Below are 18,364 nucleotides of genomic sequence, written 5' to 3'. Positions count from 1 at the left end.
CTGTGCTGGGAGCTTCAGGGGTGAGAGGTGGGAATGCTCTTGAGGGAGGAAGGGAGGAAGCAGGTGGGGTCCTCTCTGCAAGAGTGCTTCGAAAGGGTGAGGGAGATGGAGTTGAGTCTCGCAGCCTGGCTGGGAGCACCCATGGGTGCAGGGTGGGCAGTGGCCGGTGGGGGGCAGCAATGGCCTGGCCATGGCAGGGGGGAGCTGGGACCCCAGAAGCAATGTTTTCATCCCCAGCTCTGAAGTGGGAGAAGAGCCAGGAGCAGAATCAACCCTGCTCCTCACCTGCAGCTCTGTGTCCGATTCTGGAGTCCTCAGCACAGGGAGGACATGGAGCTGTTGGAGCGAGTGCATAGGAGGCCACGGAGATGATCAGAGGGCTGAAGAACCTCCTGTACCAGGAGAGGCTGAGAGTTGGGGCTGTTCAGCCTGGAGAAGAGGAGGCTGCAGGGAGACCTCAGATCAGCTTCCAGTACTGAAATGGGCTCCAGGAAAGCCGGGGAGGGGCTTTTAATAAGGGCCTGGAGTGATAAGACGAGGGGGAATGGCTTTAAATTGGGTGGGGGAAGATTTACATTAGACCTTAGGAAGAAATTCTTCATGATGAGTGAGAGGAGGCCCTGGCCCAGGTTGTCCAGAGCAGTGGTGGCTGCCCCATCCCTGGAGGGGTTCCAGGCCAGGTTGGATGGGGCTTGGAGCCCCTGATCCAGTGGGAGGTGTCCCTGCCCATGGAGTTGGAACTGGATGGGCCAAGACTCACATTTCTTCACAGGCAGAAGATGGCAGAAGTCCTCCTTTCACACCTCCACCCTATCCCAGGGTGATGGGAGGGTCTGGCAGGGTGAGGACCTGCAGCCAGCTGCCACCACAGGCCAGTTCTGGGCTCTCCTTCTGTCACTGGGAGCTGCTCCTGCTCTGGGAGTTCTCTCCTGGCACCACTCCCGGCTCGGCTCGTTCATGCTGAAATTCCAGCTGGTTTTGTTCTACTGAGGAGCCACCCAGTCTCTGCCATCAGCAGGGAGGTGATGAGGGCTGACGGTCCTGTGGCACGCGTGACCACCACGGAGCAACGGGGGGAATTCCTCCTGCCAGCCCTGTCCCCTGTGTCAGGTCCAGGAGCTGAGCTCGGAGCCTAAGCACATCCAGCACTGTGTCACCAAGAACTTGGGTGTCCCCTGGGCTGGAGACTACGTGGGGGCCTCCATGTTGCTCAGCGTGGTCCAGCGCAAGAGATGCACAGACGTGACAGCGCTTGTGGCTGGCTCTGCCGTCGCAGGATGCTCAAGGATGCAGCTACGCACTGGGCTGTGTTGGTGATACCCATCACCAACACTACTTCTGGTGGTGCTGGGTGTCACACGATGCTTTCCTGTCCCACCACCTCCCTTGGTAGCTTCACAGCCACAAAGCTGCCTCTCAGGGTGGCTACAAGGGCCAAAGCAGAGCAGGGATGAAGGGGAGGGTTCTTCCTTCTCCACTTACTTTGCAGGGGGGAAACAGAGTCCCCTAAGTGGCAGAATTCCCCTGCCCTGGGCAGGATGGGGCTTGTAGCTCAGTGGATCTGAACACCTTCCAAAGGAAGGGCAGAGCAGCCCTTGACTGCCCCGATCAGCAGAAGAAAAGACATCTCCTCCTCCTCTTGAGTAAAGGTCTGCAGCCCATGCTTTAAACCAGACAGGGCAGCACCCAAATCACCTCCTCGTCCGTCTGGCACTGGGATATGAGGGGAGCAGAATTCCTGTGTGGCTCTGTAGAGCCAGAGCCACACCTTGGGCAGATTTGAGTCCATCATCTTGCCATGAAGACCATTCTTCTCCTTCAGGCTTCCCAAGTTCTTGGTGATCCCAGCCCCACTTCTCATCTAACAGGACCTTTTCCACGCAGTTCCCAGTTTTTGCCTAGTTGGAGGCACAGCAGCGTTCATATCACCCGGCACTCGGCTGCGTAAGGAAGTCTTCAGGAATCGGGCAACATCTGCTGGATTTGGCACACGTGTTGGGGCTTGCAGAAGGCCTTTGGTGTTGGAAGGAGCCTGCTGTGAAGCGCCGCTCTGCCTCCACCTTGCCGTCACACCACCAGTGCAGTTCTCCAACCGCTTGCTGAGTCCCACCATCAGGGTCACAGCACCCACCTAGAGGTTCCTTTGTTTGCCCGCCTTGGTGGCCCTGGTCCCACCGTCCTGCCTGAGCAGGACTTGAAGATATTCAAAGTAACATTAACAAAAACAACAGATTTTTTGCATTTTAGCAATCTGCTTTCAAGATGTGGGGAGGGCGGAAGCGGCGTTTCAAAGGCTTGGAGTGCTGCAGCCCTGCCAGACGTGGAGGCCTCTGCAGATGAGCCTCTCTGGAGCTGCTAAACGTCGGCCTTCAGAGGTGGGTTTGGGTGGAGAAGGATGCTCGTTGCTTGCTGGCCAGGGTAATGCTGTCCTCGGTGTGTTGTGTCCATAAATCTTGGTTTGTGTGTCCTCTAAGTGGGCCCTGGGGCTGTTCTTGGGAGTGTCAAACCACTCTAAGGTGTGGGGCAGAGCCTGGGGTTCCATGCAGGTGGGGCAAGGAGGTCTTCAGCCATCCTTGAGGTGGCCGTGAATGGTCCCAAACATGACAGGGCTGGGAGGGACCAGCTGTGTGGCAGGAAAGTCAAAATCTCCCCAAGAAGGCTGCCCAGATGCAAGGTCCCTGTTCCCTCAGGGACTGTCCACCAGTCCAGCTTGATGGTCATAGAATCACGGAACATCTTTGGTTGGAAGGGACCTTAAAGCCTACCGAGTTCCACCCCCCTGCCATGGGAAGGGACACTTCCCACTGGATCAGGGGGCTCAAAGCCCCATCCAACCTGGCCTTGAACACCTCCAGGCTCTTCTTGTAGCCCCTTTCAGTACTGGAAGCTGCTCTAAGGTTTCCCCACAGCCTTCTCCAGGCTGAACAATCCCAACTCTCTCAGCCTGTCCTCATACGGGAGGTTCTCCAGCCCTCAGATCATCTCTGTGGCCTTCTCTGGACTCTCTCCAGCAGTGCCATCTCCTTCTTCCTTTGAGGACTCCAGAATTGGACACAGGGCTCCTGGTGGAGTCTGACCAGAGCAGAGCAGAGGGACAGAATCCCCTCCCTCCCTCTGATCCCACCGCTTTGGCTGTAGCCCAGGACACTGGCGGTTTTATGGGCTGCGAGCGCACCTTGCCAGCTCACGTGGAGCTTCTCCTCCACCAGTACCCCAGTGATGGTGCCACATTGGGTCTCATCCTGCCACTTGCCCAAATCTTGGCTTGCAGGACCCATTGCCTGGCAATGAGGGTGCCACGAAGGGGGGGCCCATCTGTAACACAGAGCAGAACAAGGGTGAAGGGACTCTTTTACAAACCTTTTCCTGCCAAGAAAGGGAGCCTTTGGCCATGCTTGGTGGCACTGCTCCGCGGATCCATCTGCATGCATGTTTTGCTGCAAGCGCCGTCCCCAGCCTTGCAGCTGGCCCACCCTGCGAGGAAGGAGCCGACTCAGCACATTTTTGTTCTTTGTTTACTGGCTGTTGCTTGTAAAATACCATTTTAATAACCACAGCCCTTGCACGCAACGTTCTCCTCGGAGCAGGAGGGAACTGTGAGCCTTGTGCACCGCTGGAGCGAGAGGTGGTGGACATGGAGTTGGGTTCACAGAATCACAGAATCACAGAATCACAAGGTTGGAAAGGACCCATTGGATCATCGAGTCCAACCATTCCTAACACTCCCTAAACCATGCCCCTCAGCACTTCATCCACCCGTTCTTAAATACCTCCAGGGAAGGCGACTCGACCCCCTCCCTGGGCAGCTGTTCCAGTGCCCCATGACTCTTTCTGTGAAGAATTTTTTTCTGATATCCAACCTGACCCTCCCCTGACGGAGCTTCAGGCCATTCCCTCTTGTCCTGTCCTCTGTCACTTGGGAGAAGAGCCCAGCTCCCTCCTCTCCACAACCTCCTTTCAGGCAGTTGTAGAGAGCAATAAGGTCTCCCCTCAGCCTCCTCTTCTCCAGGCTAAACACCCCCAGCTCTCTCAGCCGCTCCTCGTCAGACGTTCTCCAGCCCCTCACCAGCTTCGTTGCTCTTCTCTGGACACACTCCAGAGCCTCAACATCCTTCTTGTGGTGAGGGGCCCAGAACTGAACACAGTACTCGAGGTGCGAGTTGGGACTTGAAAGTCTTGGGGTTGTGAGGCTTTGGCGGCAACGCTGGGGGCGGCAGGCACGGAGCAGTGCTGAATGTGAGGGGCTGAGGGTTGCAGGGAATGTGAGGAAGGAAGGTGACCTCGGGTGTGGCAGGCAGGGGCAATCTTTGGCATGGTTGGTGGGGTTAGAAGTGAAAAAATGAGGCTGGAAGGGACCTGCTGGCAGTTGTTGGGTCTGACAGCCTCCTCAGGGCAGGGACAACTGCAAGATCTCTCCCCCATGGTTGGGTGTAGGTTGAGGTTGGAAAGGGTGGAGAGAACAGGGCAACCTGGCAAAGGGGAGCACAGCAAGGAAGAGTCCCTGCCCCAAGACCTTTTGCAAACCCAAAGGTGTCTCCTGGCTCCCAAATGCCGTATTTCAAACTGGATGGACGTGAGCCCAGGCCAGGTCCTCCTGGTCATAGAATCATAGAATAGTTTGGGTTGGAAGGGACCTTCAAGATCATCCAGTTCCAATTCCCCTGCCATGGGCAGGGACATCCCACTGGATCAGGCTGCCCAACGCCCATCCAACCTGGCTTTGAACACAACCTGGTCTTGGTCATCATCTTCAGCACAAAGTCCTTGCCAGCTGATGCTCTTCCCAAGGGCTTTTCCCAAACCAGCAGGCAGAGGTGGGTTTTTTTTTGGAGAGGGTGGGATTCGATGTCCCCAGATAGGCTGATTTAGTGTTGGAATGAGCTAAGCCAAGAGCAGACAGAGCTGGGAATGAGCCATGGTCTGAGCAGGGAGGGGGCATTGAACGCTGCACACTGAACTGGGAATAGTTATTTTTAGGACATCTTAAAGTTTGGAGAACAACCAAGTGAGTAAAATGGTTCAATATGGTTCCAATATTGAATGAGGAGGTTGAAAATTACTGTGAGGAAGCGAAGTATCGAGGAAGAGCCTTTGAGACAATATTTATGCAAAGCAATGATGCCAAAAGGAGCCAAACCACAGCTTGCAAAGAGGTTATCGGGTGGTCCTGGCTCCTCCATGGAGGTTACTCTGCAGTTTGGAGCTGGCTGGAGGGCTTTGGTCCTCTCCTGGGGCAACCCAGCTGCAGGCTTGGAGCTGAGCTGGGCTGGCAGCAGCTTCCCATGGTTCACCTTCATCTCCAAGGTGCTCCCTCCATGGAGTCCTCCTCGTGATGCACCCTTCCTGCATCCTCATCCTCCTCGCTGAATTGTGGAGTCATTTGGAGAGGTGTCTGAATTATCTTTCACCCTGGAGAAGAGAAAGCTCTGAGGAGGCACTGTGGCCTTTCAATACTTAAAGGGAGGCTGATAAGAAAGATGCGGAAAAAACTTTGAGCAGGGCCTGTGGCAACAGGACGAGGCGTGATGGCTTTAAACTATAAGAGGAGTTTAGACTGGATGTTAGGAAGCAATTTTTCACACTGAGGGGGGTGAAATACTGGCTCAGGTTGCCCAGAAAGGTGGTGGCTGCCCCATCCCTGGAAACGTTCAAGGTCAGGTTGGATGAGGCTCTGAGCAACCTGATCTGGTTGGTGTCCCTGCTTACTGCAGGGGGAAGGGGTGGACCTAATGACCTTCATGGTCCTTTCTAACCCAATCCATTCTATGATTCTATGATCTTTAAGCTCAATCCTACACAGATGGAATCTTCTGTGAGCCTGCAGCCTGGAAACCAACCGTGTCCTGGGCTACATCCAAGGCAGCGTGGCCAGCAGGGAGGGAGGGGATTCTGCCCCTCTGTTCCTCTCCTGTGAGACCTCATCTGGAATACTGTGTCCAGTTCTGGAATCCTCAACATAAGAAGGAGATGGAGCTGTTGGAATGGGTACAGAGGAAACTAGAAAGATGTTTCGAGGGCTGGAGTACCTCCCGTACGAGGACAGGCTGAGAGAGTTGGGGTTGTTCAGCCTGGAGAAGAGAAGGCTCTGAGGAGATTTTATAGAGACCTTCCGATACCTGAAGGGGCTCCAGGAAAGCTGGAGAAGGGCTGTTCATAAAAGCTTGTGGTGATAGGATGAGGGGGAACGGGGATAAACTGGAGAGGGGCAGATTTAGCCTGGATGTTAAGAAGAATTTCTTCCCCATGACAGTGGCGAGACACTGGAACAGGTTGCCCAGGGAAGTTGTGGCTGCCCCATCCATGGAGGTGTTCAAGGCCAGGTTGGATGGGCCTTGGGCAGCCTGAGCCAGTGGGAATTTCCTGCCCATGGCAGGGGGCTTGGAACTAGATGATCTTTAATGTCCTTTCCAACCCTAACTATTCCATGATTCTTTTTTGGCCCTTCTTTCATGTATACAACTAAAGGATTTTCTAGCTGAGCTTCTTTAGCCAGGTTTTCTGCCCAAACCCACGCACTCTGGTCTGGCTGTGTTTCCTCAACTTTGGCAATATTTCTCCAAACCCCAATCCAAACCTTCCCTGCCTCTACCTCTGTCCCTCAGGCAGCCACCCAGCTTCATCCATGCCCATCACCCCAATGAATATTGACCGTCTCTCCATCCTGAACTCTGCTCAGCTCAGGTTTGCTGCCAGGTAACCCCATCTCAGTGGTGAGATGCAGGCGCATGGTAGGAGGAGAGGGAACAGCCTGGCGTGTTGGTGGGTACCGGAGCACCTGGCTTTGCAGCCATCCTGTCCACGTGGCCCCAGAGGAGCCGTTTGATCCCTTCCTCCTCCTCCGGGCTGTGCAGTGCATCTCTCTTTTTTTCTTTTTTAAATAAACCCCTTGAAGTCCAGATTTTGCAGCTCGTGCCCTTGCCTTCCCTTCCTTTAAATCTTACTTGGAAGCTTTTAGCTGATGCATTAGCCCAATAAAGCCCAACAATTGGAGAGAAACTCAATCCTACCCCCACCCTACCCCCTTTCTTCATTGAGATCAAACAGGTTTTAATCAGAATAGAATTTCCTTTGACCAAATGAGTAAAATCTGTCGCTCGCATCCGCCCAGCCAGCCGCTCCTCAGCCCTGGGCTGTGTATCTGTGCTTGGCAATGGGCTGACGTCTCTCGTTTCTGCTCACCCCTGTCTTGCTGCCAACCTAGATCACACCCGAGGGACAATGGGGTCCCTCAGAACTGTGCCAGGACCTCTTCCCTGGGGAGCTGCAGAGATGCTGGAGCATCCAGGCTGCCCTTCCTGCAGCTCCTCCAGGTGAGCTTGAGGATGGGACATCTGCTCTCGCCACAGCCCCGTGACTGGTTAGCAAAGTCCAAATGAAAGCTCCTGCCATGGCTCTCAGGAAATGGGCCTCAAACCCGACTCCAAAGCACCAGCAACTCATTCCAGCCGTGGAGAGGAGAGTTTCCTTTCATCTCCAGCCAGGAGTTTAACTGGCCTTTCGTCTCTCCCCAGACAGGGCTTTGAAGGCTCGCAGGGTCCTCCCACATGTGCTGCTGGGGCTGGGGGTGATGTCAGCTCCGGGACCAGGCAGGAGGAGACGATAGAAAGCAACACGGGAGAAAAGCGTTCTTCCCTTTGGGGAAGAATGTCCAGCAACCAGAGGGATTCCTGCAAGCCACCTTCACCCTAGATGGTCGTGAAGAGCAGGGGGTGTCCACAGGCTGGGCACGTCTGTTGTTGGAACACTGTGGGATACACTATCCGACAGGTCTTGTGGTGGTTTTGAACTCCTGCAAAATCTCTTTCCCGAGCAGCTTTAAAGGTTTTGTTGCTCTTTGGGATGGAGACTGAGATGCTACCTCTTGCTTTACCACTTTTTGGAGGGTCTTTGGGCTTGGTGGGTCTGCTTTCTGCCCAAGACTGTGTCGCAGGGAGAGCAAAGGTGGTTTATATGAGTTGCAGAGATGTTGTTTTCTGCTGACGGCAAAGTGTCAGTGATGTGGGGAAGGATCCAAGCTCTCCACCATCCTCTGCTCCAGCACTTCTTCAATCCCCTTTCTCTAAAGTTCTTCCTTCTCTTTTTGGCCCTCTGTGACTTTGTTGATAACAAATCATGAGGTGGTGATGATGGAGGGTGATACTAACGGGTCTAGAGACTGGAGGTGGGAGAGGGCCCATCATATCCTCTGGCATCCCATCCAAATGTGTGCTAAGATGTTGCTCCTAGCTCTTGCTCCCCGGACCCTTCTATATCCCCCTGGGACCCTTCTAGGTCCTTCCAGGACTCTTCCTGTGCCCGCAGGAACCCTCTAGGTCTTTCACGACCCCACTAAAACCACCCAGGACCCCTTCAGAGACCCTTAGGACCCTTCTAGGAGCACCAGAACCCCTCTAGATACCCCCAGAACCCTTCTAACTGCCCCTGGACCTATCTAGAGCCCCCCAGTACTCATCTTGGGCCCTCAGGACCCTTCTAGAACCCCCAGGACCCCTCAAGAGCCCTGGGACCCCCTTAAGGCTATCCAGGACCCCTATTGGACAAACAGGACCCCTCTAGAGCCCACCAGAACCCCTCTGGAGCCATCTAAGACCCCTTTAAAGCCTTCCAGGACCCCTCCTGGACCTGCAGGACCCCTTTAGAGCCCCACAGGTCCCCTCTAGGACCCTCTGGAACCCTCTAGAGCCCCATTGGACCCATTTAAGGCCTTCCAGACCCCCCTCCAGGACCACCAGAATCCCTCTAGAGTTCCCTGGAACCCCTTCAAGGCCTTCCAGGACCCTTCTAGGACCCCTCTAGAGTTCTCTCTCCACCGTGGGCCAGCTGGGAGCAGCGGGAAGCCCCCAGGCTGTGAATGTGACTTCCAAGATGGTAACAGCTTACATGAGCGTGGGCTGTCACACAGAGTACTGTGAAGAAGACCCAGGCCTGGTGGCTTTTCTGAGACCCCTTTTTCTTCCATCCCTTCGGTTGGCGTGGCTCCAGTTTGGCCCGATGCTCCAAGGGAGGAGATGCAGAAAACTGAGTCAGCTTTGAGCGCTTACAGAGTTGCTCACATAAAAATAACTCGTCATTCTTTGGGGTGTGCATCATCAGCATCACCCATCTGTCTGGCTGCTCGGTGCTTTTGTGGCCTTATCCTGCTGGTAGGCTTTGAAGGATTTAGATAACAGCCCAAGGAAAACTGTTACTCAACGTATGTGCTCACTAACATCTTCCTTTTTCTCTTCCCTGGACGGGACTGGCCCAGCTCTGGTTGCCCCCAGGAAAACTCCCCACATTTTTTTCCCCCTGTTTTCACTCCCTCCTCCTTCCTAATCCTGAAGCTCTGGTTGATTTCATAGAATGCTTTGGGTTGGAAGGGACCTCAAAGCCCATCCAGTTCCAATCCCTGCCGTGGGCGGCAGGGGGACACCTCCCACTGGATCAGGGGCTCCAAGCCCCATCCAACCTGGCCTGGAACCCCTCCAGGGATGGAGGAGCCCCCACTGCTCTGGGCAACCTGGGCCAGGGCCTCCCCACCCTCATCATGAAGGATTTCTTCGCAATGTCTGATCTAAATCTTCCCCCTTCCGATTTAAAGCCATTGCCCCTCGTCCTATCACTCCATGCCCTTTGAAAAAGTCCCTCCCCAGCTTTCCTGGGGCCCCTTTCAGCACTGGAAGCTGCTCTAAGGGTCTTCCTGCAGCCTTCTCTTCTCCATGCTGAACAACCCCAGCTCTCAGCCTGGCCTCACAATTTGCTGTGAGCAGAAGCACAAAGGACCATGGCAGCTTGATCGCCACTTTGTAGTAACCCCGAGTGAAACGACTTCTCCCATTTAGGGAGGATGCTCTTGGACAGGGACCCTCTCAGGCAATCTCTTGCTCTTCACAGAATCACCAGGTTGGAAAGGACCCATTGGATCATGGAGTCCAACCATTCCTAACACTCCCTAAACCATGTCCCTCAGCACTTCATCCACCCGTTCCTTAAACACCTCCAGGGAAGGCGACTCGACCCCCTCCCTGGGCAGCTGTTCCAGTGCCCCATGACTCTTTCGGTGAAGAATTTTTTTCTGATATCCAACCTGAACCTCCCCTGACGGAGCTTCAGGCCATTCCCTCTTGTCCTGTCCTCTGTCACTGGGGAGAAGAGCCCAGCGCCCTCCTCTCCACAACCTCCTTTCAGGCAGTTGTGGAGAGCAATAAGGTCTCCCCTCAGCCTCCTCTTCTCCAGCCTGAACAACCCCAGGTCCCTCAGCTGCTCCTCGTCAGATGTTCTCCAGCCCCTCACCAGCTTCGTTGCTCTTCTCTGGACACATCTTCTAACATCTTAATGCACAGATTTCTCAGGCTGTTTTTCTTACCAAACCAACCCTGCCAGAAATGTTTGTCTCTTTGGTAACAGCAGTTTTGAACTTTGCTCTCCCACAAATACTTGAGACGCTCTCAGATGATTGTGTGGCTCTGCGTGGGGCAGATGGACATCAGGGTGGCTTTGGGTGACTGGATCCTCTCCGGTTCTGTGCAGAGAGAGGTCAAATACATGATTCACCTCCTTTTCAAAGAAGAAAGATCGTTCAGTTCTCTAGGGGAGAAGAGAGTCAACGGTGTTGGCTTTGTTGTGATTTCAGGGTCATGCGTAGGGGAGAGAGGAGGGACAGTCCGGTAGCGGGATGGCAAAGGGCTTGGAACTAGGGGGTCGAATTAGATGATCTGAGGTTTGGAACCAGGTGATCTTTAAGGTCTCTTCCAACCCTAAATATTCTATGATTCTATGGAAGCTGGAGGGAAAAGCTGTGTGAAGGATGGAGGAGTAGACAGGTCAGGAGACATGGAATTATAGCTGCAAGAGGTGTCCAGAAGTTGGATGCTGGAGTACCTGAGCCTACAACAGAGGGATGGGCACAGGGTGGACCACAGCCAAGGCATCCTAAGGGTCAGGAAAAGGCAGAAATGGGCTGGGATGGAGCCCAGGGGTGCAGCTTGCAGAAATAAGAATGACAGTATGCCCTCATGTGAGCTCCCACACTTCAGAAACTCTGCTTTTAGGGGTTAAGAGCTGCAAGGGGAGGCTCTGATGGGGGAGAAGCAGGCCTGGAGTAGAGAGATTAGGCAGCATTTGCACATTCAGAGAGGATTAAGGCATGAAACTCCCTAGGAGCAGAAGACAACCCTTTGGTTTCTCTTCCCAGAGAGCGGGCTGGAGGATCTCCTGGCTGAAGTGACTCATCGCAGGGGTAGCTGAGCTGCTGCACAGCATGATGGGGAGATGCTTCCTGCTAACCCAACCACAGCCGTCAGGATCCTTGCTCCATCTGACTGTGAGTCACTGACAACCTTGGGTTCCTGGTGCTAGCCCAGGGCCAGCTGCCTACTGGTAAGCACTGGGATGAAGTGCAGAGCTCCCAGTCAAGCCTTCGCCTGCAGCGTGCCCACAGCCTGTCTGATCTCTTTCCCTTTGACTACGTCAAGCAGGTCTGTGGCATCACAGCACCCCGGTCATCACCCAGACCTGCTCAGGAGGCACAAATCTCCACACCCCGAGACGGGAGGAGTTTGTCCTCAGCCAGATGTGAGCAGCAGTGCAGGACGAAGCACATGGGGGTGACAAGGCAGAGGTGGCTTCACTTTGCACCAGGAGGAGCTGTACATCTGGAGACGGGCTCGGGTCTTGCAGCTGGGTCTGTGGAGCTATGGCAAGTGAGGATGGGCACCCCACAAAGTGCATTTCTGCCTGGCGTTTAAATCCAGGGGCAAGAAATTAAAGATTGACAGAGGTTTTTGTTTGCCCCTGAGGTGCAAAGCAACAACGGGGAGAAGCACGACCACTCGCAAGCTGCAGAGATGATGGGCCCCAGATGTTCTCTGTAGTGTTGGGTGATAGAGACAGGGGTAAACAAAACCCCTCGGGTCTGGGCAGAGGAGCTGGTCCAAGAAATGTTTGCTGCAGGGGTGAAGTACGCTCAGGGTTAGGTTGCTCACCAGGCAGGAGTGAGTTCGCTGCTTGCATGAATACCTGAGGATAGGGCCCTTGGTTTCTCCTCCCAAGGAGTTTCTTTTGCCTGCAAAGACTGCATTTATCCTCTTGATCGCATCTCCTGGAAGGTGCTTCTGCAGTCACCTACTGCCTAGGCACATCCCCACCTCCCCAATCATCTGGGTTGCCCTGCTAGGGTGGCTTTGTGGCCGAGAGGCGTTGTATGGAGTTTGCAAAGCAGCTGAGCCCTTTGGAGGAGAGAGCTGGAGTAAATAGGAAGAGCAACGGCTTGTGACAATCTTTTATGACCAGCAGGAAAGCAGATCCAAGGGGGTTGAGTCACTTCAGTGCTGCCTGCGACTGATGCAAATTCAAGGGCAGAGCGAGGTTGCAAGTGCAGACAGCGCTTTGACTCCCACACAAGCCTGCTCGACTGTCTCTGTCAGTGATGGTGACTGGAGAAGGGCTCGGCTTGGCTGTTCTGCCCCGGTGGGAGCCCATCACCCTTGGCTTTCCCCCAGCCTCGGCTCGCGTGGCGCCAGGGCTGGAAGATGCTTCGGTGGGAATTATTCAGTGAGAGGGGAGGCTCTTGGCAGTGAGACTCAGAACGCGGCATTGTGCTCCTTTGATGGATGGATGGAAACAGATGGGGAAGAAGGAGGGGGGAAAAAAAGCCACCCCGAAGTTTCACATGTAACAATTAACTGGAACAGGATGGTCACCGGTGTGGGGTGGTGGCTGACGTCTGTGGCTGGCACATGGGGCATCTCTGCATCACTTCACCCCAGGGCTGTAGCTCATCCCACTGCTCTGCTCCCATCAGAGATGATGCACGTGGGGTATCCCTCCATCACATGGCCCCAGGGCTGCAGCTCATCCCACCTTCCCATCCCACCGCTCCACTCCCAGCAGAGAAGATGCACATGGGACATCCCTGCATCACTTGACCCTAGGGTTGCGGCTCAAGAGAGAAGATGCGTATCTGACATCCCTGCATCACTTGACCCTAAAGCTGCAGCTCATCCTGCTCCCAACAGAGAAGATGCACATGGGACATCCCCACATCACTTGACCCTAGGGCTGTGGCTCATCCTGCTCCCAACAGAGAAGATGCACATGGGACATCCCAGCATCACTTGACCCTAGGGTTGTGGCTCAAGAGAGAAGATGCATATCTGACATCCCTGCATCACTTGACCCTAAAGCTGCAGCTCATCCCACTGCTCCACTCCCAGCAGAGAAGATGCACATGGGACACCCCTGCATTGCTCGGCCCTAGGGCTGCAGCTCATCCCACCACCCCATCCCGCTGCTTCGCTCCCGAGGAAGGGACAAAGTAAGGCAGGAAAGCACCGCAGCTCACCCCAAGTCTCACCAGTAACACCACTGGCCAGACCCCATCCACAACCTCACCATCGCTTCTGCCCTTGGCTTGGGGAGGGCCGGAGGGGCTGCGTTTTGGTGGGGAACATCTTTTAGTTCTTAAAAAGTTCAGCGAGTTCCAGGCACATTATGTCACTTTGACAAGGAAATGAATTGCAAGGCCATCAATCAAAGCTGCAGGCGCGCAGATCAAAGGACCCCGCCGTGCTTGAGTTCCCTTTTACAGCCAAAGCCCTGCACGATCCCCCCTCGCCCATATTCCCTGCGGTTGCTGCAGCAACAGCACGCTATGGCGGATGCTTTGCATTTTTATTCGCACCACACATGTTTCCACTCTAACACCGAAATAACTGAAAAAACCTGCGAAACCAAAGCTGCTTCCCCAGCCTCCAGGGGCAGCGGCTATTCCTGGCTCCCTTTAATGTTCTCAATTTATTACCGTTATCCTCCTTTTTTTCACGCAGGATAAAGCAGAAATTATTTTTGTCCTCTCTAACAAAGGAAAGGAGCTCGCACAAAGGGGAAAAAAAAAAAAAGCAAAACCACTCTGCATTGAGGTTCAGCTTCTGATTTTGTGCCCAGAATCGTTTGCAGGCGTAATCAGGTCCTTGGCCATCAAAGTGATGCTATCGACAGCAGCAGGCTCACACATGGACCATGTTATCCTTGCGCAGCTCCAGCTCTTGGCAGCAGCGGGTGGGTTTGCAGCCTCGTTTTTACCAGCCTGTGACCCGAGGGTGGAGCTGGGGGTGGCACTTCATCAGCTTCGCTCGCCCTGAACAACGTCTAGTACACAGACCGTGATGGATATCCTGTCGCAGCCTTGCTCTGCCCACCAAGGGCAGGTCGTTGTGTCTTTAAAGGTTGAACCCAGCTCTCTCGGCCACTCCTCTTGCCACCGTTAAAGCAGATGCAGCCTTGGTTTGTGCCACACGACACAAAAAAATAGGAGCGTCAGAGACTTATGGAATGGATTGGGTTGGAAGGGACCTCAAAGCCCACCCGGTTCCAACCTCCTGCCTTGGGCAGGGACACCTCCCACTGGATCAGGGGCTCCAAGCCCCATCCAACCTGGCCTGGAACCCCTCCGGGGATGGGGCAGCCCCCACTGCTCTGGGCAACCTGGGCCAGGGCCTCTCCACCCTCACAGGGGAACGTTTCTTTCTAAGAGCTCATCTCATCTCATCTCAGTCTCCCCTCTTCCAGCTTAAAACTGTTCCTCCTTGTGCTCTCCTTGCACCCCCTGATCAAGAGCCCCTCCCCAGCTTTCCTGGAACCCCCTTCAGCACTGGAAGCTGCTCTAAGGTCTCCCTGGAGCCTTTTCTTCTCCAGTCTGAACAACCCCAACTCTCAGCTTGTATGAGTTGAACTTCTTTCCCAAACCCAGGGACTGAGAAGCCTCCTGACCACCTTCCTCATGCCTGTGGTGGTGGAGCATCAACTCCATGCCGTGCTCTTCTCCAGCACGTATTAACCCAAGGACCCCATCTATAGACCTCAATGAAACCTCCCATCAGAACCAACACAGCTTGGTGTATCTTACAAGGTCTGAGCAGATCTTCATGTTCTGGATCCAACTTAGAAAAGCCAAAAAAGATGTAACATCTGCCACCAGCGAGTGAGAAACAAATGCTGTAATAAATCCCTTTGCTATTTCTGATATTAGGTGGTTTCTCTGTGCTCCCATGGGATGTCCTGAGTGGGTCAGACCTGGACCTGGAGGCATGGCAGTGCCACGCTGTCCTTCAGACCATGCAGAGAGCAACCTCCTCTTGCTCTGGTGGACCAACCCTGCAGACCTGCGGCAGACGGAGAGTGGCCAGGATGTCCCAGGATGATGGTCTGATGTTTGTGCGAGATGCTGAGCTGCACTGAAAGGAGGTGAGTAAGTGTTTGTGCCAAAGCTCAGCTCTTCTGGAACCGAGACGGAAGCCCGAGCCCCTACAGGGAAAGCACAGAGTAGGGCTGGAATCACCAAGGGGTTTGGAGGCCTGCTCAAGGAAAACAGATCGAAAGGGCTTGCAACCAAGCAGAGAGGGGTCTGCTTCCAGCACTGAATTGTGGTGAAGAGCATCTCCAGGTGGTGTGAGGCTAAGAAACAGAAATAGGCTCAGGCTGACCAACAGGTGCTTTCAGCCCACCAAAGGATGCGTTTTTGAGGGGATCCCTTTCTAAAGAAGCCTTGGCTCCCACCAGACCCCATGAAAGAGCTCCCATTTGGGTTCCTACAGCCTCTCCAAACTTCTTGCTGTGACTCAGCCCTGTTTTTCTAGGCAATGGGTTCCCTGCTCTTTTCCTCTCTGCCCAGGTGGGGTTTGCTTGTGTTCTTGCTTTCTTTTTTTTTCACCTTTCCTTTCTTTCCAAAGTGCTAACGGAAGCCCTGCAAATTGTCTTCCAGGCTCAGATCTGCTGAGGATGCCTTCGCTGGGGATATTTTCTACCTAATCCAACACAAAGCTGCTCAGAAATGGTGGAGGTGAGGAGAGGGGAACCAGGAGGGGAGATGGACAGAGTGGTCAGGACATGGTGAGAGTTCAAATCTTCCATCTGGTGGTTTCTCACTGGGCTTTTTTTTTTGTTTCTCTCCTTGGCACATTTCAAGTCTGAAATTTTCACTGATCAGTCAAAACAGAGCAGTGGTGGTGCCCCATCCCTGGAGGTGTCCAAGGCCAGGTTGGATGGGGCTTGGAGCCCCTGATCCAGTGGGAGGTGTCCCTGCCCATGGCAGAGGGTGGGACGGGATGGGCTTTAAGTCCCTTCCAACCAAACCGTTCTATGGAAACGAGTGCTATAAAACCCCGAGCTGGCTGGAAAAGCAAAGTTATTGAAACCAGTTCAGTGACTCATGACCTTTCCATGAGAAGTTTACATTAATATTCTTCCAAAAAAGCACTCACTGGAAGAAGAAATTGAAATGTTTAAGGCAGGGGGCAAGAAATACTCTGGGTAAAAAAAAAAGCCCGCTTGAGGAGTTTGGGGCACTTTGCTGGTCCTTCCGGCAGATCAAAGCTCATTGTATTTCTCCTTTTGCTCAAGGATATCAGCAACAATACCAAATGGCACTTCCTTCATCCCAAACCAGCAAAATTCAATTAAACGTCTTTTTTTTTTTTAACAAGGAAAACAATAAAAAAAAATTAATAAATAAAATAAAAGCGAGGCCTGAGCCCGTGCCCCAGCTGGTGCTCATCGGCATCTCCCCAGCCCTTGGCAGCTCCTCCAAGTGCGGGAGAAGAGGATCCTGGATCCTGCCTAAATCCTGCCGTCCCTGGGGTATTTTTTCCTCTCCCTTTGTTTTCTCTCGCTTTCCCAGGCCCCTGTGATCTATTGTCTCTCCGCATCACGAACAGCTGAAATTAGGCACTGTCTTGACAACACTCGCGTGTGAGTCATGCGTTGAGCCCATGCCCTGCCGGCAGCGCGGACTTCAGGGAGGAGGAAGGAGCAAAGTCCCTTGGGCTCCAGCCTGGCAGGTCGGAGGCTCAAGCTGTTTCTGAGCATCTTTGATTTCTTTAAGCAATATTGGGTGCTTTTTCACATGTTGGTTTGGGTTGGAAGGGACCTTAAAGCCCATCCAGTCCCACCCCTGCCATGGGCAGGGACACCTCCCACTGGATGAGGGGCTCCAAGCCCCATCCAACCTGGCCTGGAACACCTCCAGGGATGGGACATTCACAACTTCTCTGTTTTGACAGCTCCCATCCATGTCTACCACCATCCCTGACAAGTCGACATGAGCACGGGGAGGATGGGGCTGAACCAAAGTGCTCTCATCAGAGGAGGTTTAGATTGGGTACTAGAAAGCATTTCTTGATCAAAAGAATGGTGAAGCGCTGGCAGAGGCTGCCCAGGATGCAGTGGTGGAGTCTCCATCTCTGGAGGGGTTCAAACAACGTGTGGCCCTGGCACTTCAGGACGTGGTTTAGGTGGGGTTGTGCTGATGGTTGGACTGGATGAGCTTAGAGGGCTTTTTGAACCCTATTGGTTCCATGATTCTGTATCCAAAATCATCATTCTGCATCACTCGGGTCTCCCTCGGACAGGGACTGAGGTGGCACTTCGAGATTGCTATCTCACTTGAGCCTCTACTCACTGTGAAGAGTGTTTGAGAGAAACACATGGAAGAATGTAAAAAGATACAACGCCTTAATATAGATAAAAGAATCCACGTTCTTAATGTTCCAATATTCTTAAGAAATACCTTGTAGCTGAGCTTGAATTGAGATTTTTCTACTAGAAATGGGCCTAGCTCACTTGAGCAAAGTTGGCCAAGTTCTTGCTCTTATTCAGCCCTATCTCAAAGAGAATCATAGAACAGTTTGGCTTGGAAGTGACCTCAAAGCCCATCCAGTTCCAATCCCCTGCCATGGGCAGGGACACCTACGTTACTGTAGACTGCCAGGAATGTAGACCGGAGAAGAGAGATGGATGGATGGATGGATGGATGGATGGATGGATGGATGCAAACTCAAGTTCCTTTTGAATTATGCCATTTCTTAAGAGTAGCGAGGAAACTTCTCACTATTTCTTCTTCCTTTAGGCTCAGAGAACACCCTATATTGCTCGTTGAAACATCTATTCTCCACGTTTCCACTTGAATTTCTCCAAGATAAGTCTCCTGTTCCAAACTGAAGATGTGAATATTTCTGACCAGCTTTTGCGCGTCAACTGGGCTTAAAAAAAAAAACCCAAGAAAACAAGACTAAAGCCTTGAAGAAAACAAAAAAAAGCCTTCCTTGAACTCCATGGCTGGTGCTTGCATTAGCATAGGCAATGTCTTCTGACATCCGGGTGGCAGGCTGGAGCATCTGTGCCGGAGGGCTTGGGGGTGTTGGTGGAGGAGGGAAGGAGGAAATCTGGAACCCATAAGCTCCACTGATGTTTGCATTACCTTGCACGGCTGCATTGGTCTGCGCTTGGTCCGCCCACAGTCCTCCTCACCCTATCAGCAAGAGCCATTCCCCAAAGTTATTCGGACACCCTCCTCTCTGTAGCCCAAAGGAAAAACCAACTGAGCTCCTTG

At 53.4% G+C, this 18,364-nt stretch overlaps 1 long non-coding RNA gene across 1 annotated transcript; it reads left to right on the top strand.

Moving 5' to 3' along the window:
- Window positions 1-11,083: 11,083 nt before the first annotated feature.
- On the top strand, window positions 11,084-18,194 carry LOC128849466 (uncharacterized). The gene is made up of 4 exons (XR_008447404.1): window positions 11,084-11,302; window positions 15,008-15,222; window positions 15,740-15,867; window positions 17,882-18,194. It is a non-coding gene; the product is annotated as an uncharacterized LOC128849466 (long non-coding RNA).
- Window positions 18,195-18,364: the final 170 nt, after the last annotated feature.

This window comes from Cuculus canorus, chromosome 29, assembly GCF_017976375.1.
Source record: "Cuculus canorus isolate bCucCan1 chromosome 29, bCucCan1.pri, whole genome shotgun sequence".
Lineage (NCBI taxonomy): Eukaryota > Metazoa > Chordata > Aves > Cuculiformes > Cuculidae > Cuculus > Cuculus canorus.
Note: the sequence above shows the minus strand (reverse complement) of the source record. Positions and strands in the feature narration are given on the sequence as shown.